Source organism: Schistocerca americana, chromosome 7, assembly GCF_021461395.2.
Source record: "Schistocerca americana isolate TAMUIC-IGC-003095 chromosome 7, iqSchAmer2.1, whole genome shotgun sequence".
In the NCBI taxonomy this organism is placed as follows: Eukaryota; Metazoa; Arthropoda; class Insecta; order Orthoptera; family Acrididae; genus Schistocerca; species Schistocerca americana.
In genome coordinates, this window is record NC_060125.1 from 413,596,670 (window position 1) to 413,620,444 (window position 23,775).

Sequence of the window (23,775 nt, forward strand, 5' to 3'; positions counted from 1 at the left end):
GAGTCCAAAAAGTATTCGTCTAGCTGCATATCTTTTAGAAAACAAAGCCTGTGTATCACGGAAAGAAATGTATACCAAATCTAAAGAGGCAGTCATGTAAGAAGTACCTCGGTTCAAATGGTTCAAATGGCTCTGAGCACAATGCGACTTAACTTTTGAGGTCATCAGTCGCCTAGAACTTAGAACTAATTAAACCTAACTAACCTAAGGACATCACACACATCCATGCCCGAGGTAGGATTCGAACCTGCGACCGTAGCGGTCTATCGGCTCCAGACTGTAGCGCCTAGAACCGCACGGCCACTCCGGCCGGCCAAGTACCTCGGTATTTTTGTTGAAAAGCACTGAAAGAAACACATCCAAATCGGCAGCAAGGCTAACAAAATAGAAAATGTAATAGAAGAGGTAGTTCATAAAGTATTCGTCCACCAGACGAAGATGCCGAAATTCTGCGAGCAGTGATTCAACTATAACGCTGACCCACGGCACACACTAGAGTTAACCGTGCGCGGCCCCACTCTATCGCCTGTTGTAGTTCTGAAAGGCGCCGATACAGTACAATTAGCGCCATGGGCCGTAAGGATAGTGAGACGACGCTGATCGAAAGGAAACTTACTCTTAGAGTCTAGGGGAAAGAAGGTATGTGGCAACACAATCAGATATACCTAAAAAACGTATGGATATCACGGTAGGGTAGCGCACAAGAAATTTTAGGTCAGTGAACAGAATCGAAAGACACGTCTTTTTTTGCGATGGAACAGAGATTTAAAAAGGAAGATTTCTAAAATAGAGTAATATTTTCTGATGAGAGTAAATGTAACGTAATCTGGTCGGATGGCAGGCGAATGGTGTGGCGTAAGAAGAATGAGGAGATGTTGCCACGCAATGTTGTGCCAACAGTTAAACACAGTGGTGGCTCCCTGATGGTGTGGGGCTGTATGAGTGCCGCAGGTGTTGGAAAATTACATTTCATAGAAGGTACAATGGATCACCATATGTATATCAATAATTTAAAGGACAATCTAAATCCTAGTGCCGAAAAATTAGGTCTCCAAGAAAATTACATTTTTCAAAAAGATAACAACCCAAAGCATACGACTCTATATACAAGGCTGTGACTCGTGTGCAATACCCGAAAACAACTTAACACCCTTCCTCAGAGCCCAAACATTAATTCTATTGAACAACTTTGGAAAGTACTGGAATATAGCATCAGGAGAAGACACATTTATGACAAGAGAAACCTAAAAGAAGCACTTCAAGACGAATGGCATTGAAACAGAGGACGACACGCGTAAAGCTGAAATACTAAACACCTTTTTCCAAAGCTGTTTCACAGAGGAAGACCGCACTGCAGTTCCTTCTCTAAATCCTCGCACGAACAAAAAAATGGCTGACATCGAAATAAGTGTCCAAGGAATAGAAAGGCAACTGAAATTCCTCAACAGAGGAAAGGCGACTGAACCTGACGGGATACAAATTCGATTCTACACAGAGTACGCCAAAGAACTTGCGCCCTTTCTACCAGCCGTATACCGCAAGTCTCTAGAGGAACGGAAGGTTCCAAATGATTGAAAAAGAGCACAGGTAGTCCCAGTTTTCAAGAAGGGTTGTCGAGCAGATGCGCAAAACTATAGGCCTATATCTCTGACATCGATCTTTTGTAGAATTTTAGAACATGTTTTTTGCTCGCGTATCACGTCATTTTTTGAAAACCAGAATCTACTCTGTAGGAATCAACATAGATTCCGGAAACAGCGATCGTGTGAGACCCAACTCGCTTTATTTGTTCATAAGACCCAGAAAATATTAGATACAGGCTCCCAGGTAGATGCCATTTTCCTTGCCTGCCGGAAGGCGTTCGATACAGTTCCGCACTGTCGCCTGATAAACAAAATAAGAGCCTACGGAATATCAGACCAGCTGTGTGGCTGGATTGAAGAGCTTTTAGCAAACAGAACACCGCATGTTGTACTCAATGGAGAGACGTCTACAGACGTTAAAGTAACCTCTGGCGTGCCACAGGGGAGTGTTATGGGACCATTGCTTTCCACAATATATATAAATGACCTAGTAGATAGTGTCGGAAGTTCCATGCGGCTTTTCACGGATGATGCTGTAGTATACAGATACGTTGCAGCATTAGAAAATTGTAGCGAAATGCAGGAAGATCTGCAGCGGATAGGCACTTGGTGCAGGGAGTGCAACTGACCCTTAACATAGACAAATGTAATGTATTGCGAGTACATATAGAGAAGGATCCTTTATTGTATGAATATATGATAGCGGAACAAACTCTGGTAGCAGTTACTTCCGTAAAATATCTGGGAGTATGCGTACGGAATGATTTGAAGTGAAATGATCATATAAAATTAATAGTTGGTAAGGCGGATCCCAGGTTGAGATTCATTGGGAGAGTCCTTAGAAAATGTAGTCCATCAGCAAAGGAGGTGGCTTAGAAAACACTCGTTCGACCTATACTTCAGTATTGCTCATCAGAGTGGGGTCCGTGCCAGGTCGGGTTGACAGAGGAGACAGAGAAGATCCAAAGAAGAGCGGCGCGTTTCGTCACAGTGTTATTTGGTAAGCGTGATAGCGTTACGGAGAAGTTTAGCAAACTCAAGTGGCAGACTCTGCAAGAGAAGCGCTGTGCATCGCGGTGTAGCTTGCTGTCCAGGCTTCGAGAGGATGCGTTTCAGGATGAGGTATCGAATATATTGCTTCCCCCTACTTATACTTTCCGAGGAGATCACGAATGTAAAATTAGAGAGATTCGAGCGCGCACGGAGGCATTCCGGCAGTCGTTCTTCCCGTGAACCATACGCGACTGGAACAGGAGAGGGAGGTAATGACAGTGGCACTTAAAGTGCCCTCCGCCACACACCGTTGGGTAGCTTGCGGAGTACAAATGTAGATGTAGATGGGACAAAATTCCAGCCTCTCTGACGGCAAACTTGATCTTGTCGATGCCCAGACGACTACAAGCAGTAATAGCTACAAAGGGAAAACCCATTAAGTATTAAGTTTTGTAATAGAAATCATATTTTCATACAGTAAATTAAAGAAAAATGATGGCCTAATACTTTTTGAAATAGCCCTTGAATAAATTATCCATTTTGTCAAATTTGCTATCGCTATAGATGTATTTATTTCCTTGTCCATCAATAAAAATGACTTTCCAAGGTTCATTGCATGTGACTGGATGTTCACATTTTATGTTCCTTTCGCGTGACATATGCTTAAATTAAAAAAGAAAAAAATACAAGTAGACGAATACTTTTTGGACTCACTGTAGCTGGCGCGGAGTGGACGCGCCATAACAAGTTTCTATGGCGCTGTTCCGAGGACTAACGACGAAAGAAGAGTATAAACGAAGCAGCCCCTTCAAGAAGACATTTCCGGGCTGTAAGTGCTCCGTGGACAGGACGGGGAATCAGCGGCGACGCCGCAGTGGCTCCGGTTGCTTCCGGTGAATCGGAGCGGAGCCGGTGGGCCAGGTGTTCGGCGAGCACGAGCTGCGCGCAGCATCCCATCCCGCGAGAGGTCGCCGACGACCGCGCAGGCAACTGTAGGAGAGCGCGGGCAAGGGGTGGGGGGGGGGGGGGGGGGCACAGCTCACCGCAGCGACAGCTGCAGCCGCTGCCGCTGCCGTTGCAACCGGCTCCTTTGTGGCGTCAAGGCGTTCAGGTAGGCCTGGCACAAAGGCAGCAGCGCCAGGCGGCAGGTGTGGCCTGCATCCTGCTGGCCTGCCACGGCGCATTTCTTCAAGGTGGCCACCGACGATCTGCATAAACAGCACAGACTGCCCATGCCGCCGCCATATTTGAAGCCAATTGAAAACTTGGCCGCCATGTTTTGCACCTTAATTCGGGAAATACGAGGGAACCAATCAAGCCAATAAGAGGGATGTTCGGAAAGCAAGGTCCGATCGGTCGCGAAATGAAAACCATAGTGAACACCAAAAAATTTTTTGTGCTCAACAGTTGGCCACACCTTCCAGGTACCTCCCTAGTTGCTGCCCCACCTTAGATATTTGTCACAGCGTTGTACAAACTTTCCAGTACCCTCGTCACAGAAAGCAGCCGCCTGTGCTTTCCACCGGTTCTCTACGTTAGTCTGCCTTTCGGTGTTTGTACTAAAATGTTGTCTTTGTAGCTAGCGGTTCATGTAGCAGAGATGAACGATGGAGGGAGCCAATTAAGGGCTGTTCGTTGTTGATCAAATACTTTCCCTCGAAAACACTGCAAAATGCGGCTGAAATTTGTCTTGAAGAAAGAAACGCATGACATTTACGTTATGTGGGCTGCATAGCTTCAGGCGATATCTCTCGTCATATCCGCATACTTGGCAGGAGACACTGTTGTTCTAAGTATTGCTACGTGATCACTTTGCGTTCTGAACTGAAAGGAGCAACGAGAAGCAAACGACAGGCACACTAAAGACATGGCCGCCTGATCGGACCTTACTTTCCGAATACACCTTGTACTAGTCGTCTGCTAGCACGGTGTCATATGTTTGTTCTTGTGTGGCGAGCTCCGCGTATTTCGCCTTGCGGGGCACGTTAAGTTGGCAGCACATTTTTGCCAGGGGTTCGGAAATCACTGCTATAATCCTTTCATCGTAACATTAAACCTGATGTGAGCAAACTCAAATGCGATGATAGATCAGAAGCCGTAGCACACATACAATGGCGTTGTTACGCTCTTGGAAGTAGGTCTTACTTATGTATTAGATATCTTATTACTAAGTTATTACTTATCTTATCTTATTACTAAGATGAACATCAACGAAAGCAAAACGATGATAATGGAACGTAGTCGAATTAAATCGGGTGATGCTGAGGGAATTAGATTAGGAAATGAGACCCTTAAAGTAGTAAATGAGTTTTGCTATTCTGGAAGCAAACTAACTGATGATGGTCGAAGTAGAGAGGATATAAAATGTAGACTAGCAATGGTAGGGAAAGCGTGTCTGAAGAAGAGAAATTTGTTAACATCTAGTATAGATTTAAGTGTCAGTAAGTCGTTTCTGAAAGTACTTGTAAGGAGTGTAGCCATGTATTTAAGTGAAACGTGGACGATAAATAGTTTGGACAAGAAGAGAATAGAAGCTTTCGAATTGTGGTGCTACAGAAGAATGCTAAAGATTAGATGGGTAGATCACATAAGTAATAAGGAGGTATTGAATAGAATAAGTACTCACTCCGTCATCAGGGCACAACTGGCCCATCGGAACCATCCGACCGCCTTGTCATCCTCAGCTGAGGATGCGGATACGAGGGGCGTGTGGTCAGCACACTGCTCTCCCGGTTGTTAGGATGGTTTTCTTTGACCGGAGCCGCCACTATTCGGTCGAGTAGCTCCTCAGTTGGCATCACGAGGCTGAGTGCACCCCGAAAAATGGCAATAGCACATGGCGGCCGGGTTGGTCACCCATCCAAGTGCCGGCCACGCCCGACAGCGCTTAACTTCGGTGATCTGACGGGAACCGATGTATCCACTGCGGCAGGGCCGTTGCTGAATAGAATTAGGGAGAAGAGAAATTTGAGGCACACCTTGACTAGGAGAAGGGATCGGTTGGTAGGATATGTTCTGAGGCATCAAGGGATCACCAATTTAGTATTGGAGGACAACGTGGAGTGTAAAAAACGTAGAGGGAGACCAAGAGATGAATACACTACGCAGATTCAGAAGGATGTAGATTGCAGTAGGTACTGGGTGATGAAGAAGCTTGCACATGGTAGAGCAGCATGGAGAGCTGCATCAAACCTGTCTCTGGACTGAAGACCACAAGAAAACAAAACATCGCTTAGTTACGTTAAATGGAACTTTAAAATATTCAAATGTACGAGTATTAACAGCAATCAACGTTTTTCTTAATCACGCTTTAGCTACGTAGTTTTTATTTCAAACATCGTGTACAGTCGCAGTCACGGCAGCGTTGTGCTCTGATTGTCGCGCTGTTAACGCGTAGTATGACAATGGCTGAGGCCGCTTTCTGTTCCCTAGACAAACACACGCGTGGAACACGGTTAAAAAGTGCCGAGAAATAGGCTCTTCTTAATGTTTTTCATAAATTTACGGATATATTCGGCTCTGAAGTATTACAAGCGTTGTATATAATGCAGCTGATAAACTATACCGCGTTGAACGTGTAGCGCAGTCGGTTGCGTAATAGAGAGTGAAGCAACGTTGGTTCAAATCTCCCCAGTAGAATTTATTTTCTTAGTTCAATTTGAAATACCTACGTCTCGTAATTATAAAACTCATCATCATTTTTTATGAATAATGCAAGACTTCTTCTTTCTAATTACATCTTGAACGTAAAATTCCTGTTCCCATTTCAAATACAAATTCTTAATTATCGATGTTTTATGAAAGACTGTTCAGTGTTTAAGTATACGGTGAGATCCTTCAATACTCTTTTACGTTATACACAGCTTATGCAAAAAATTAGCGGGTGGTTAAGTCAGGAATTTTCATCACTCTTGCTTTTACTTACAATAGTACGTTAGCTATAAACGATAATGTGTTGCGGTTTTCGTCTAGTCGTCTAAGGAGCGTATTATGGGAGATTTGCATTGTAATACTTCATTCTGCTTAAAAATTAAATGACCCTCGAAGCTGTATTGCTCTTCTGCTCGTCTCTTTTTACGTGTGAACTGCAGCTGGCCAAGTCACTGCAGGCTAGCTGTACCAGCTGACCGGAAAGTGCTACCCTAGTTAAAAGCGCCGGTAAAGCTGTTGCTCCGTATTATTGCTAAGTCGATGTGCGAGTAACGCACAGCACAAAACGTACCCTTATTATCGTACTTGACAGCACTCGAGACAGCTTGGCTGCAGTCCCACGTGAAACGGAAATCCATTGAGGTTCTAGCAAACGCGAAAGAATACATAGTGTAATGCTTACATCAGGTTTATTCTTATGGTGAACGGATTATAGTGGCTGCGGTTTTGTTGGGAGGTGGGGTTGAACGTTACTACAATTGAAACTACACTCCTGGACATTGAAATAAGAACACCGTGAATTCATTGTCCCAGGAAGGGGAAACTTTATTGACACATTCCTGGGGTCAGATACATCACATGATCACACTGACAGAACCACAGGCACATAGACACAGGCAACAGAGCATGCACAATGTCGGCACTAGTACAGTGTATATCCACCTTTCGCAGCAATGCAGGCTGCTATTCTCCCATGGAGACGATCGTAGAGACGCTGGATGTAGTCCTGTGGAACGGCTTGCCATGCCATTCCCACCTGGCGCCTCAGTTGGACCAGCGTTCGTGCTGGACGTGCAGACCGCGTGAGACGACGCTTCATCCAGTCCCAAACATGCTCAATGGGGGACAGATCCGGAGATCTTGCTGGCCAGGGTAGTTGACTTACACCTTCTAGAGCACGTTGGGTGGCACGGGATACATGCGGACGTGCATTGTCCTGTTGGAACAGCAAGTTCCCTTGCCGGTCTAGGAATGGTAGAACGATGGGTTCGATGACGGTTTGGATGTACCGTGCACTACTCAGTGTCCCCTCGACGATCACCAGTGGTGTACGGCCAGTGTAGGAGATCGCTCCCCACACCATGATGCCGGGTGTTGGCCCTGTGTGCCTCGGTCGTATGCAGTCCTGATTGTGGCGCTCACCTGCACGGCGCCAAACACGCATACGACCATCATTGGCACCAAGGCAGAAGCGACTCTCATCGCTGAAGACGACACGTCTCCATTCGTTCCTCCATTCACGCCTGTCGCGACACCACTGGAGGCGGGCTGCACGATGTTGGGGCGTGAGCGGAAGACGGCCTAACGGTGTGCGGGACCGTAGCCCAGCTTCATGGAGACGGTTACGAATGGTCCTCGCCGATACCCCAGGAGCAACAGTGTCCCTAATTTGCTGGGAAGTGGCGGTGCGGTCCTCTACGGCACTGCGTAGGATCCTACGGTCTTGGCGTGCATCCGTGCGTCGCTGCGGTCCGGTCCGGTCCCAGGTCGACGGGCACGTGCACCTTCCGCCGACCACTGGCGACAACATCGATGTACTGTGGAGACCTCACACCCCACGTGTTGAGCAATTCGGCGGTACGTCCACCCGGCCTCCCGCATGCCCACTATACGCCCTCGCTCAAAGTCCGTCAACTGCACATACGGTTCACGTCCACGCTGTCGCGGCATGCTACCAGTGTTAAAGACTGCGATGGAGCTCCGTATGCCACGGCAAACTGGCTGACACTGACGGCGGCGGTGCACAAATGCTGCGCAGCTAGCGCCATTCGACGGCCAACACCGCGGTTCCTGGTGTGTCCGCTGTGCCGTGCGTGTGATCATTGCTTGTAAAGCCCTCTCGCAGTGTCCGGAGCAAGTATGGTGGGTCTGACACACCGGTGTCAATGTGTTCTTTTTTCCATTTCCAGGAGTGTATGTATCACAGCAGGTGCTGAAAATGTTTTCCCTTTTCTTGAATGCACATTTCAACATATTTACATTTATACGTATGCGAACACCTGTAACAGCTTTTCACGTGTAATGGTAAGCACATAATCAATCATCGCTTTCTTCAGTTGATCTATTGCCTTTGGGTTATTTTCATTCACAATTTTTTTAGCCGGCCCCCTAAGGAAACAGTCGGACGGAGACAGATCTGGTGAGGCCAGAGACCTTTCATAATTTTTCCAAAGATTTCTTCTAATAGTCGTAGGGGCGGGTATGTCGAATGAGCAGTGCCGTTATCCTGTTGGAAAAACGAATAATTGATCTCATTTTCACTCAGCAGGGCAATAAATGGATAAATTACCAGGGAACAATATATATCGGAAGTGACGGTATTATCGAAAAAGATCTCCGCTACAATTTGATGTCGCGTTGTGGTAAAACACACTCCGATTTTCTCTGCCTGCAGTGACGCTTCTCTTAAGCCATGTGGATTTTCTGATGACCAAATCGATGAATTTTGGGAACTAATAGGTGAAACAAAGCCTTATTAGTGAAAAAGGTTCGATATAAAAAACCAGCTCTATGGCGGTTGGCAAATATCTGAAATTATTCACAAAACGTTGTTCGTTTCGCATGCCATAACCACCTCACTGATTTTGTTGGATTCCGCAACATGGGTTCCGAAATGTCGTCAAGCTTCCGTTCTGTTAAAATTATAGGCCTACCAGTTCGTGGTGCATCATGAACTAAACCTGCTGTCTGGAATTTGAAAATAAAATCACGTACAATGTCACGATATGGGCACCTCGAAGCAGAAAAACGCAATCGAAGTTGTCACCTCACAAACTCCGTGAAGTTTCCTTCTGCACGGTAAATCTCTTCCACTAAAAACGCTCTCTCTGCAATGGTAAGCATTCTCATTACACTCAGTTTCCACAAGAACTGGACAATAACACCACTAACAACTGCAACGCACAGGCAACACTTCTGCGTCCACCCTAACGCTACAGGTCCACGGAGCACGTGCAGGCGAGACTTGAGTGTGCCGCCAGCATTACGTGCCTCGCAAGGTAAGACACGGTAGGCTCGCCGCTACGGAGAGTTTGTGGGTGCACGGTACAATGGCATTTGGCTGTTGCAACTCACAGAAACGACACGTTTCGGGAAATGATGCTGACAATGAACTGCGTTCGTTGTGTATCACGTCATCTTAACTGTGGTATTTGCGTTGTGCGAGATTCTGCTAGACAATCTATCAGACAGTGACAAAATAGACGTAATCAAATCGAGAAACCACACCAGTTTCGGGTACCATCCATATTAACAGTTTCTTCAGTATTAGACAAAGACATTTTGATATTTCGTATAGCAAAATGTTTGACTAACTTTGAGGTAATAGATTGTTTCACAGAAAGGAAAGCACGCCGTTTAAAACTGTAGCTACTAGATTAATGAGAAAAATATGCTGGGACCTAAGCATTGAAGAAATGTGTACTGTCTTGCTTGTCTGTTAACTTTGTTGGTGTTTTGTCTCCTGTATTTGATTTTATATCACACAAAAGAGAAAGTTATTAGCGAATAGGCAATAAAGAGTGCAAATTTTCTGAAGAGTTCTTGTTTTCCCGGTCACAGTTAATTCCATCAAGTATTAATTGTGAGTACTTAAAAAAGTACTCAGCGGGACCAGGAGAGACACCACGGGACATTTCAGTTCCCCCTGCCCCGACCATAGGTCTGATGGCTTCCGTTGCAAAATATATACGTTTGAATTCCACAGACCGAAATACAGTGACTATAACCAGGAGAGGCACCACAGGACACTTTAATTTCCACTATCCTGAACATAGGTTTGGTGGCTTTCACTACAAAATATATGCGTTTGAATTCCACAGAGTGAAATACAGTGACGTGTATAGAAGAATGCTGTATGAAGAGGCGTAGCACTGCACTTTAATACACTTAACACAGAACAACATGTCTTATATTTCACCGAACATATATGTTCTATACATCAATATATGCGCTATGAAATGAACATATTTTTGAAAGATCTTTTTTCTTAATTTTTAGCGTCCTATCTCAAACGCTATTCTTATGCTGAAAAGCTGCAAAATGGATTTTAGTGGTAAGTGCAGTGTTCAAATTACTATACGTCAAGGGCCCCTTGGCAAAGATAATATAGTAACAAAGACTGACTTTCACAGTGACGTGAGTGAGTTAAACCTCCCGTTTTCTTTAGATAAAAATTTTCCGTAATTTCACTCTGAATATGCTGGAAGGCGTGTTCCAATACTAAACTTTTCTATGTTGAATTTGGATCATGGTGCCAGGCGCAGACTACGTCGATGTGGTACTATCATTTCTCAAGTATGAATTTTAGACATCACAGGATCTCTAGTAAATAGTATAAAATCATGTATCATACAACAGTCAGTCTCAGGCCAAAATTCTCTTTATTGTAGAAGTGACTGAAAGTCATAGTAGAGGCTTGTGACCGTTGTAATCACTCTGATGAAAACGGCTTTAATGTAACTGGTTGGTCAAAAAGTAGCAGTGAGAAGACCCATTTTATCATTCGTTACGCGTTTCGAGCTCTGCCCATCTTCAATTGACCTTTTGAGAAATTGGCAGCACAATTTTTTTTACAATCTCGCAAATTTATTCAAGTGTCTTAAAATAGGATCTATGTTAAAACATGACTGTAAGAACAAAAGTATTTAAAATGATATTTAAATTCAAATATCTTCTTAGTTAAATTTGTTTTTCAATGATATTTTAGACAGCAGGGCTCTTATTTGCTTCTTATAAAACGTAAAATTTGTTTCTGTTTACGGATCAGTCGATAGCACCACCTTTAATGCGGTAATAAAAATTCCTGTGGCGCAAGGATTTTTCTCGGCAGATTAATGTAGCAAATATTGAAAATCTCTTGGAATGCAACTAATTTAAGCATAAGACATCAAGAAACAATTTTTAACAAAATATTTCAATAACGGTGCAAGATCTTTTACCTCTCACAAAGTACGCATAGGCATGTTAACAGATGGAAAAGCGGCTTTTAAGTTACCGTAGGTCAGGACTGGATTCTTCAGCCGGCAATTGCGAGGACTGAGCGACAAAGAGCCTCTGGTACCGACTCTCCTCACTCGTTCACGGCGTGTTTCGGCACCTGGAAGTAGGAAGATAACAGAGCAGTTAGACAAGAAAAAAAGAGGTTACAAAACAGAAAGAATTCCAGTGTTCGTGCTAAGAAATAATTAGTTAGTCCAAGAGTCATCTCGGTAATACACTAAAACACCACTTTGAGAGTGGCCTCTGTTCGGAGAGGAAAGTCAGCAAGTTTCTACAGATAAGCTACATCAGGCTTAAACGTCTCCTTAATGAGTAGACCCTGTAGTGCTAGCAAACTGCGGGGTTAGAATGGGCTAGTCGAGGTGCTGCGTGATGTGTGAATGTTTGTCATTCTAGGAAGGGATGTGAGCAGCCCTATGAACACGGCTATTGTCGTCTTGGAATACGGTAGTATTTACGGCACACTTATCATAAAAGCGGTCACAGAAATTGTTGTAATAAAATGCTCCGGTTCATGTTGATGGTAACCTGAATGAGCAGGTCCACGTCATGGTACGGAAACAGGGTTTCTAGTACCGAAGGCTACCAAAGGCTGTTACAAGCAAGCGTAGACTAGTTTTGCTGCTCGCATCTCGCGGTCGTGCGGTAGCGTTCTCGCTTCCCACGCCCAGGTTCCCGGGTTCGATTCCCGGCGGGGTCAGGGATTTTCTCTGCCTCGTGATGGCTGGGTGTTGTGTGCTGTCCTTAGTTAGGTTTAAGTAGTTCTAAGTTCTAGGGGACTGATGACCATAGATGTTAAGTCCCATAGTGCTCAGAGCCATTTTGAACCATTTTTTGAACTAGTTTTGCAAATTGGCTTGGTCAGTTAGGAGCAGAACTGCATTACCTGTTGGTTAGGTGTGTTGCTAACCTATTCAGCGTTACCGCATTTCGATGCGTATGCAATGAGTGCCATACTAGGTTCCCCTAGAATGCGCAAGCAGTGAACTACCTAGAAACTGAGTGAGGATACGGAAATTGCCGCGTAACCTATAGAATATTTTGTTCTAAATAGTTGACCTGTTTGCTACTTAAAAATAAACAGCATTTGCAGCAAATTGAAACTGTCAATTATTCGGAAATTGTCGATCTGGACCGTGAAAGAGAGGGACGCTGTAATAAAAATATAAAAAAATACCGATTGATCATATAGCACTAAAAATGCAATTTTCTCACAAAGAAACGCCAAATGAACCAAATATATAAAACATCGCTTCAGTACTTAGTGGAGCTTTTATAAAACATGTGTCGATATTCAAAAGCTGCTTCCCTTGATCTTGATGAAGAACTTTACATTGAGTACAAAGGAACAACAATTATCATTTAGATTTCTTATTTTTTGTGCAGGTAAACTGTACTAGCATCAAATATAATTAAAATGCAATTTATATTAGGAGAAGGCGGGGTAAGACGGGGAGGTGAGGTAAGACGGGGAAGGGCTATAAGCTACAGTTAGAGTGCTGCCGTCTGTGGATAGCTACGTCAACTTCATCAATGCACAGCTCCCAGTGTGTTGACATTGCTGAACCTTAGTTTCGCGGCGGTTTTTGTGAGCAAGTTACGTACAATTGTTATACTGATTTGCAATGTTTTACACCTTTCGAGGTCCTAAAACATGTGTTTCGTGAACATTTGTCCAGACTCTATATATAGCACTGAATAGTACGTCTTATTAACAGTAAACTGCTGTGTCAGTAGTCAATGTTCACTAAATAGTGTTCATGTAGGCGTAACATAACCTGACAGCATGGTAGGGGGCAACACGGGGTGGGGCAAGATGGGGATCTTCCCCGTCTTGCCCCTGCTATTTGTCCAACCATTACGTTCTTATCGTCTCATGTGATTACCTCGCTGCGGGTTTTGAACACATACATTATACGTTGAATACAATTGTAAATAGAATGGTATTGGTTATTCCAATGTTTCCTAATTAATTACAAATTATGCTTTAGGCTATATGGTGAATAAAAATACACAAAAGTGCAAAGTCAGTATTCTTGCTATGCTTTAACGACTGACTATTGGGAACATGGTATTTATTATATAATATAGATTACCAGGAATGATCTGACTCAATAGTACGTTCCACGTGTTTTATTTCAGATGGTTTGCAAGTATCGGCGACAAACGTCTAGACAAGATTGGTCATTGGAGTCAATGGAAGGCGCTGTAAATGCTGTTGTAGAAGGTCATATGGGTTCTTTCAGGGAAGCTCGACAATTCAACGTGCCACAGACAACGATTGAACGACATCTGGCAAAGAAACGTGCTAATCCTGGCTATACAGTTGTGAAAAGGTTAGGACCAACCACTAGTGTGTTTACCACAGGACAAGAGGCAGAACTTTACTTAACACAGATGTGAGGACAGTATTTTGGCCTAACACTTAAAGAACTTTGTGAACTTGCTTTTCAGCCAGCTGAACGAAACAACATCAAACATCTATTTAATACTGCAGCCAAATCTGCTGGAAGAGATTGGTTAAATGGGTTTCTTGCACGAAATCCTACCTTAACAATACGAAAACCAGAGGCCACATCAATCGCACGAGCAATGGGGTTGAATCGAGTTGCTGTAGATCGGTTTTTCGATCTGTTACAAAGTGTACTATGTGAAAGTAAGAGGCCTAAATAAAACGTAATACCTGATTCTTCAATTCGCTGAACCATGTTTCGAAACCTTATCGTCACATGATTTCGTTATTCCTGTCCTTATTTAAGCTTTAGAGATGAATTCATGCTAGTTCCCCATCTTACCCCGCGTATGGGGTAAGACGGGGAAATGCTAGTTTATGTTTCAAATCGAGATATTTCTAACTAAATGTGACAAGTTCGCAGGTTTCATTGCATGCCATTGTAATTCAATGGTTAAGTAAACAAATGATAGGTAAACCTACTTGAATTTGTTTATTTTTGTCCCTTTTGTGAGGGTTTAAAGTTAGCTTCCCCATCTTGCCCCGCCTTCCCCTACATGTGGGTGTAACTATGCAATAGACTAAAAATGAACGTTGTACTGTTTTAATTGTGTACCCAATATATACAAAAAGAAAACAAAAAACAAAACAGGGAAGACGTCGGTTTCCGATTTCTCCTTCACTAATTGGTTAAAGTTTCTCTCCCTACCAATGCTACCAGTATTATCAGTAATCAAACCTTTTCATATGCTATTTATGTAGTGTAACAAAGTACTGAACTGTAATTTCTGTAGAACGCAACTCCACGCCGCAACACCTTGTAAACATCAGACAGTCATCTCTATCTTGAATCAGAGCCTCCAGAGGCTGCGGGATAAACGCCGAAGTTGGCCGTCGGGCCAGTCGACGCCTTGCATCATCTGGTGTGAGACAAAGTCGTGACTAACTGGACCGCAAGGCACACCTCCAGTCAGCTACTGCGCAGTTTCTGTGTTTTCCGACTCAATGAAGACTTGCAGGCTTATGTGCCGCTTCGAGCAATGATATTTTCTGAGGTGCCTTACTGCCACTGCATGCTGAAAGCGGTTCCATTCTCACTAACCATAGCAGTTCCTGTTGAGTTTGATATGAGTTGTCATGATTTCGCTGCCAGTGGTACAGTATTACTTGTAGACCTGTTAGGCAATCCGCGTGGACACATCAACAAACTGGACAACTTCATTCATGTTTGTGGACACTTCCAGACACGATAGCTCTTTCTCCGGTATTCATTTGCGTCTCAACGTTGATCCAATTAACTGCGCTCGTTCAATACGATCGACTGGATCATACATACACACCAGTACACTGCCTCGACTCTTGTCTGTGGAGGAGGCCCACATGAGACCCTGGTCCCACTTCTACACTATCTGCAGCGCTTAGAAAATACCAGCGTGCTCTTTTGAGAAGATGATGGGCAGTATCCGGTGAGCTAATCCGCAGGTTTTTTTTTTTTTTTTTTTTTTTTTTGTAGAGTTGGGGGGTTCATATAAACACATGCGATCTTTAATGTAATTAAGATTTAGCCATCCACTACACTTGCAGCTAATAATAGACCTCGTACCTAAAGTCCTGTTTTGCGTGGGAAAGGTATCCATTCCCAAAAATAAAAAGAATAAATGAAATCATTGAAACGTAGGTGCAGTTATAACCGAATCGCCAAAGCCGTGTACTTGCAGCATGCAAGACAAGAAGCGAAAACTCGGATAAGGTTAAATGAGTATAAAATTTGGCTGGATGGTAGTACAGGAGACAGTTAAATTTCGGAAACGCTATAAGTTTAGTTAAAGAAAATTAACGGTAGCGATCCCACTACGTTAACAAAATTACTGTCATTATAATCACTGTCTGTTATCAGTGAAAAACGCACGTAAGAATGCTTGGTTTTGTTGCAAGATGAAAACAGCACAAAACTGGTAAATACTGCTCTAACGTGTTTTCAAATGGATATGTCACAGTGAACAAATACTTTCAGCTAGGCAGCAGCTCATGAAAATCAATTGGTAATAATGAAATAACAACAAAATCTCATCAGTTATAGATCTTTAGGTAAATACAAAAATTTCGTGACGTCACTCACTGCAATTGTTACTGTCCTTAGTTTTGCTCGAGAGGTAACTTATGCTTATTCATTTCTGAATGCTATCATTTAGCTTGAAACCTATCGTGATGAGATAGCGTCATTCAATAATCACTTTCCTGTGAGCTACAGTTTCGTAGTTTGCGAAGTATAAATTTCGACTGTAAAAGAATGTCAAAGTTTGTGGTATGGTTTTACTGACTAATTTGTCTCTTGCACCTTCAACTCTTATTACTCTTCATTAACAATTGGTGTTAATCTTTATTGCAATTGCCACTATTGTTGGCTCAATACGGTAAAACACATTTCTGACTGACTGCAGTTGCGTAAAATGAAAGCGTATTTATAGATGAAAACATACACAAAAAATGTGTTTAACTGAATTTGCTGAGCACAGTCTCGGAAATTACTGATTACTAGACTTGAGTACTTCTGTTATTTGTTGTCTCGCAAATTATTGAACTATAATTACTCTTATTTTTGTCGTGGAACACTGAAGTAGTTTCTCAACCATTCGGATTTTTGGTATTATAAAAAGTGGGTAGAATGGATCCTACTTTGTTAAATGAAATGATCGTGTTGCATTGATGGCCGGGAGGCTCCTTCCGGGGAAGTTCAGACACTGGGTGCAAGTCTTGTTTCAAGTGACGCCACACTGGACGACTTGCACGTCGGTGATGAGGAGATGACGATGAAGACAGCACAACATCCAGTTCACGAGCGGAGAAAATCTCTAACCCGGCCGGGAAACGAACCCGGACCCGCTGCAAGGCAGGCACACACATTATCACTCAGCTAAGAATACGCTCGCTGCATATATATTTAGCCTCAGGTAAAATTAATAGCTGGCATTTGGAATAACTCGATATTATTCAAACACAAAAATAAACACACGTCACCACTTAGCTAAGCATGCGCACCCTACTTAGGTACTTAGCCTCTGGCAAAATTAATAGCCAGCACTTGGAATAACTCGATATTATTCAAACACAAAAATGAACTACGACGCTGGTTAGCTGTATACCAAGTAACTGGTTGGATCTTACTTCATATCCGTAACAAATTCAATTGAGCCCACACTACTCTTCATGTTAATTAACATCGGCTTGTGGTATTGTAGTTTGTCCACTTAATGCCATATATTTCGCCCGTCCACACCAGATATTCGTCGAGCCATTACGTACTTCAGCACCATGCATTATGACTATTTATCAATACAAGAGTGGCAGCGCGACTCGACTGGAATGTGTGAATGTTCTCCTACGTTCTGCTCTGCGCTGTTCTCAACTGATGGTCCGCTGGCGAGCCCAGCGGTATTGCAACTGCGACTTCCCTGTACTGCCTGACAATATGGCATTTCCCTTACTAAGCCTGCGGTTTTACTTACGACTAGCTTACAACTAACATTTATTTAACTTTGAAATCCAGTTTCATCGTACAAACATTAGTACACTTATTTACAAACTCTGATTCACAGAAAAAAGTACATTGAAAAGTAAAACCGCAAGGAAAGAATATAATAGCCCACAGATTGGTTGTGTTACAAAGACATTGCCAAGTATCACCTAACAATGTCGTTTTCCATATTTAACGTTGATTTCAAGATCCTACTTTCCTTTTATTTCGAAAACATTTTAATACGTTTAATAATGATTTCTATTGCTTTTGGGCATGAAATTCATAGTTGACTAGAAAAACAAAAGAAACTTAAGAAAAGGATGATAACAGTGCCTATATAGATAAATGTGCGCATGTTCACGCTTTCTCGTTCATGTGGCGCTGGATTAAAAGCCTGACGGGTTCAGCGACTTTCTGAGCCGCAAGTAGATGACATGCAATGATCGTATCATGGCAGCGTCACGTGAAAACCTGCATATGGCCTCCGAAGCTTTTCTCCGTGTCTGAACTTTTGTTACCACCTTTCACCTTTTAGTGAGTGCATTCTAATGTGCGCGCATACACACACACACACACACACACACACATACACACACACACACACACACACACACACACACACAAACGGAGGGAGGGAGAGAGGGGAGAGACAGAGAGTTAAGCGGAGAGGGAGAGAGACAGAAAGAAAGAGAACCAGAAATACGAGGAAGACTGTCGCTTAGCATCCAGGTAAGAATACAGGTCTTACAGAAGAAGGTCAAATAATGATGTATGAGGCTGAGATAGAAAATTCACAGAGGTATTTTCGAAGCAGCAATTGTGCATTTTTATTAGGTTCACAGAAGTCATAGGAAACCAAAATCTGAATATTTCGAAACACAACAATCTGCCACATCGTCTGCCATCAGGTGCATTTGAATAAAATTATAATAAACAGTTTTCATCGCTCCCACAGTGATAGAATGTAGTGGGTGGCCTAGTTTGTAAAAAAGTTAGGCAATCGAAGTACAAAGTGATTGACATCCGGTAAGAAATAACATAATATAGTGAAATGTCTTCCCAACATGATCCGAAATGTTTCTTGAACAACTGTGACGTAATAATGAGTAAGCAACGTCATGTGCAGAGTGCAACAGGAAAGGTTAGGTGTTCTGACATGTGTAAGTTTAACGTACTATCAATTCAGTACTGCATGTATCAAGTGCAGAAGAATCGATGGACACAGAAGAAGAATAGAAAAATACAAACCACTGAAAATGCCTGTTATCAATAGGTGAAATGTGTTTGGCTAGAAGCAAAGTAAATATGCGGGAGCAGAAGACGGATTTATTGTCATCTGCATGGTAAACATTGAATTACAGTAATCTATACTCACCAAGGAATGTGGTCTTGTGCTGGTACAAAAGGCAAAAACTGACAGAATAAATATCATTTCTTCATTTTTGCGGAACGTAGACCGTATGTTGCCGTTCAGGTTTATTTCTGCCTAACTGGCAACAGGGTGTCAGGTATTTCAGTGTGTTATCTTACATCACAACTGTTTAGGAAACACTTTGCATCATGTTGTTGAAGTCTAGTAATGTGGAAAACTATTTTATTATCTGTTGTTATTTATTACTGGGTGCCAAGAATTTTTAACTCTATTTTTCTTACATGTTTGCAAACTAGGCCAAGCCAGTGAAATTAACAATTTACGACCAACGGAAATTTGTACTGTAAACAAAACCAGCAGTCGAGACAGCAAATTAGTCGGTTTCAGGACACACCGTCCTAATATCGTGTAACACTACCTCAATCCTTTCTAACGGTTTCGGTCTTGCGGGGACGTTTTTCAGGTATGCCATATACAGTTGAAGCCACTCACTGATGCCGCGCGGGATCAGCCGAGCGGTCTATGGCGCTGCAGTCATGGACTGTGCGGCTGGTCCCGGCGGAGGTTCGAGTCCTCCCTCGGGCATGGATGTGTGTGTTTGTCCTTAGGATAATTTAGGTTAAGTAGTGTGTAAGCTTAGGGACTGATGACCTTAGCAGTTAAGTCCCATAAGATTTCACACACATTTGAACCACTCAATGATGGTGAGATCTCGCAGAGCTACCATACAGTAAGTAACTGACCGCTATGTAAGGTCATTTGATCAAACAGTTCAAGACAGTTTCTGTGGGATTTAGATTGGGCGGTTTAGTGGGCAAGTCCAGGTGCACTAGCATGCCTGAGGGTTTGTCAATCCAGGGACGAATGCATGCAGATTTAGACACACGGCTGTTGTTATCTTGGAAGTATCCACAACATTCAAATCAAGAACATACGCGAGAAAGGGTAACACTCGTCTACCGAGAACGTTGAAGCATCAACCTGGTTCACGACAACGGTAACCTGAATGACTGGATTCAAATTATGGTTCGAGAAACACCCTCTAATCATTAGAGAACCACATCCTCTTTGAACTAATGAAGTTTAATAAACACAAGAGATACACATAATAGAGACTTCAGACATCAGTGCTTATTCTCCCTCACTATTTACAACAATCTGCCAATGCTGGGGCAACTTTTCGATTCTGATTCTGTAAAAATCACGTGGTTTTGTTGCGAAAATTTTTCCAGCCATATTCGGACAAAGAATGTTCCTTGACGGATTGTTCGATAGAGAGCGCAAAAGATGAAAATCTGAGAGCACAAGGTCACATAAATAAGTTGAGTGCATGATTTCCCAATCCAATACCTATACAGTGGTTTTTGTTTGTGTAGCAGAATACAGGCGAGCGTTATCGTGAAGTAACATCACTTCACGCAGTCTTCATGGTCACTGTTTTTCGACTTCAAGACGACTGAGCTGCTGACGTTAAATGTCAGCAGTGATGATTACACCTCGGGGAAGGAATACGTAATACGTTACACCGTCGCTTTTCCACCAGATGTACAACATTATCTTTTATGGAGGCCCGCAGGTGTTTGTACGGGGAGTTGCTGCTTTTATTGTTCTCAACCACTGCTTTTTTTTTCTTTACGTTAGGATAAAGACACCATTTATCGTCAACAGTAACAACACGGGGTACGATTGGTAGGTGTTGTTCGCGAGTCAACTGATGAGGAGCAAGCACAGATGCACGTACGGCCACCAGCTGATTTTTGTCATTTTTGACTTTGTGCATGTGGTACCCATACACTGGATTATTTAACTTTCCCCATTGTATGAAAATGTCGCACGATGGTGGAATGATCACAGTTCATCATATTTGCCGGTTCTCGAGCACACTGACGTTGATCCATATGGATTAATGCGTTTAAACGATCTTCGTCGAATACTGAGAGTCTTCCTGAACGGAGAGGGTCACTAATGTCAAAACTAACTTCCTTAAAACGAGAAAACCATTTTGTTGCCGTGCTCTGTCCAATGTGTTTTCCCCACACCCGTCGTCAATGTTTCTGGCTGCCTCCGCTGCTGTCACCTCTCCAACGAATTCAAATAGAAGAATATGTCGGAAATGGCCCCATTTCTCCACTCCATTTAATAGCGCCCACAAACCCACTCACTCGCTCCAAATGGTAACATGTAGAATCAAATAGCAACTGTGAACTCCAAATAAAAAATAACGATAAACTTGCAAAAGAAAAACGCTGCGAACTCATACATCGTTCACGCACTGCGGACTCAACACCTTAACCAGTCGTCTGTGTCAGCGACGTCTCAAATCGTTTCGAAAGATGCAGAATGGAGACTTGTTGAGCCACAGTCCCCTACTGTCCTATTTAATTTCTATTTGATACACTGACGACTTACACCTTGATGTGCTGCTGTGTCCAATGGCATTTTGAGAAGTACCTGACTAAGAATGTCTGTTGGATTTCATTACTTCCACAATTTTCGCGCAGAAACTGGTTTCGACATACCTGAATGCATTGACACAGCAAGTTCTGTTGTTGAAATTCGTGGTGAAACCTTCAGCTGTCATTTATTTTGCACAATTCGCTCCTAGCTAACCTTGATAATGGTCACTGACCAAAACTAGTAGCGAACTGTGCAAAATGAATGGCAGCTGAAAGTTTCACCATGAATTTTAACAGTTATTTGTTGGCTGAATATCCCGACATGAAAACATACATAAGTTATGTAGTATTTTAAACCAACTGTCGTGGTCAAGAGGCCTCTCGGTTAGGATCTTTTTACGACTGTTGTTCCCCCAACGTGTTGAGTATTTGAGAGAGGTACACCATTTCTTATAGACACGTTGGGCTGTTGGCACTGATAACAAATCGTCTAATTTATTCAAGGTGTAGTCATGAGCATCTACAAACATGACGTCATGACGAACCGTCCTTATTGCGCTAGCTCCATACAAGCGAATCTCACGGACACTTAACATCACTGCGGTGGAGGGTTATAGGACAACCTGTTACCACACTTACAACACTTCGCCGCTCCAATGCGATCAGTGGGTACTTTTATTAAAGGGATGTCTATTGTATAAGGGGCAACCAAAAATTTTCCATTACAGGGCTTTGCTGCGGCGTATATGCTATGTAGCATGACTCTGTCGCGGTATAGAAGCACCAATTTGTAGGCAAGGGATTGGCGTAGCATTCGTCCCTTTCCGATGTGCGAGCAGTAAATGCCGAAACGTGAAGTATGGCGACATTTTTACCAAATGCATCAAAACGTGACCAAGATACTTTTATTCTTTTCATGGCTGCCGAAGGACAAACACCGGTAGACATCCATCTGTATGTGCGTGGAGCAGCGTGTCTGCCGAAAACCACCGTTGAGCGAGAATGGGTGTTACTGCTTCATGTTAACGTGCGTCCCAATTTCGCAAATTTCATAATGCAGAAGATACACCTACTCAAGTGGGAGTAACTCTAGCACTCGCCCTACAGCTCTGATGTCTCCCCTTGTGATTATCATGGCTCTGGTCCCTTAAAAAAAGGCCACGAAGGGCCTACGATTCCTGTCGGATGTGGATATGCAGCAGGACATTCTGTTGTACCAAATGGATATCTTCAACCTGGTGCGTCGGTGGGGTGATCGCCTCAACGCTCAAGGCGATTTTTCATGATTGGCATACCGATTGTGAAATATACGACTTTCAAATGGTAACTTTTTGTTCGCCATTTATATTTTTTCAGATGGTATTATGCCTGTTTCAGTGGTTGTGCTGTGTAACTCCTCCTTTTATGACATGTCTCCTCGTTCGTCGGTCGAGCTTCCTGTGTGGCAAAATGCCGTTAAATCAGAATCGAATAACGAGACTAATAATGCGAAAACAATGGTTGATCCTACAACGTATAGTTCATTTCTGTACATGTTTGTGGCGCAGTATTTCGTTTTGCGTGTGTAAGTTCCCCACTATGTGTTTCTGTATGAGATTTAGCCCACATTTATCTCCAACTCTATAAAAAGTATACGTATAACTGAAACTATTGACCCAAAAACTGTTATCCAGCTTAAAGTCTTATGAGAATCTTTGACTAAAGAGAACCTAATCTGAACTGAACTGTAACTGGCCTGAATACAACTTTTCTTTATACTAAAAGCGTAACAGTTATCTGGTCCTAATCAAATTTCCACTTGCTTCGCGTCGTGATAACATTTTTGCAGACTTCTCGAAAGCACAACAGCAAGCAGACAGTGACTAAGCTAGATTTCTGTTTTTAAATAAAATTTCCAAACAGTTTTCAAACTGCTGCATACCACGTGGTGCAATGCGGTAATGCGTAATGATAGACCTTCTTTAAACAGTGGGATGGGGAGAGTAACTATTCCTAGGAAGTGGTATTCCAAGACAACGATTTTATAATGAAATATGTATTCAGAAAGCAGTAAATGAAGCACGCAAAAGTGAATACAAGCGTCTCAAAAATGAGATCGACAGGAAGTGCAAAATGGCTAAGCAGGCATGGCTAGAGGACAAATGCAAGGATATACAGGCACATATCACTAGGGGTAAGATAGATACTGCCTACAGGAAAATTAAAGAGACCTTTGGAGAAAAGAGAGCCACTTGTATGAATATCAAGAGCTCAGATGGAAACCCAGTTGTAAGCAAAGAAGGGAAAGCAGAAAGGTGGAAGGAATATATAGAGGGTCTATACAAGGGCGATGTACTTGAGGACAATATTATGAAATGGAAGAGGATGTAGATGAAGATGAAATGGGAGATACGATACTGCGTGAAGAGTTTGACAGAGCACTGAAAGACCTGAGTCGAAACAAGGCCCCGGGAGTAGACAACATTCCATTGGAACTACTGAAGGCCTTGGGAGAGCCAGTCCTGACAAAAGTCTACCATCTGGTGAGCAAG

At 42.9% G+C, this 23,775-nt stretch overlaps 1 protein-coding gene across 1 annotated transcript in view; it reads right to left on the reverse strand.

The window, feature by feature from the left end:
* The window catches only part of LOC124622120, a 460,208-nt gene that overhangs the window by 244,188 nt on the left and 192,245 nt on the right, over positions 1-23,775 (reverse strand). Inside the window, exon 2 of the mRNA XM_047147731.1 lies at positions 11,503-11,604. The gene's annotated coding sequence lies outside the window, so the exon portion shown is untranslated. The remainder of the gene's footprint in view (positions 1-11,502; positions 11,605-23,775) is intronic.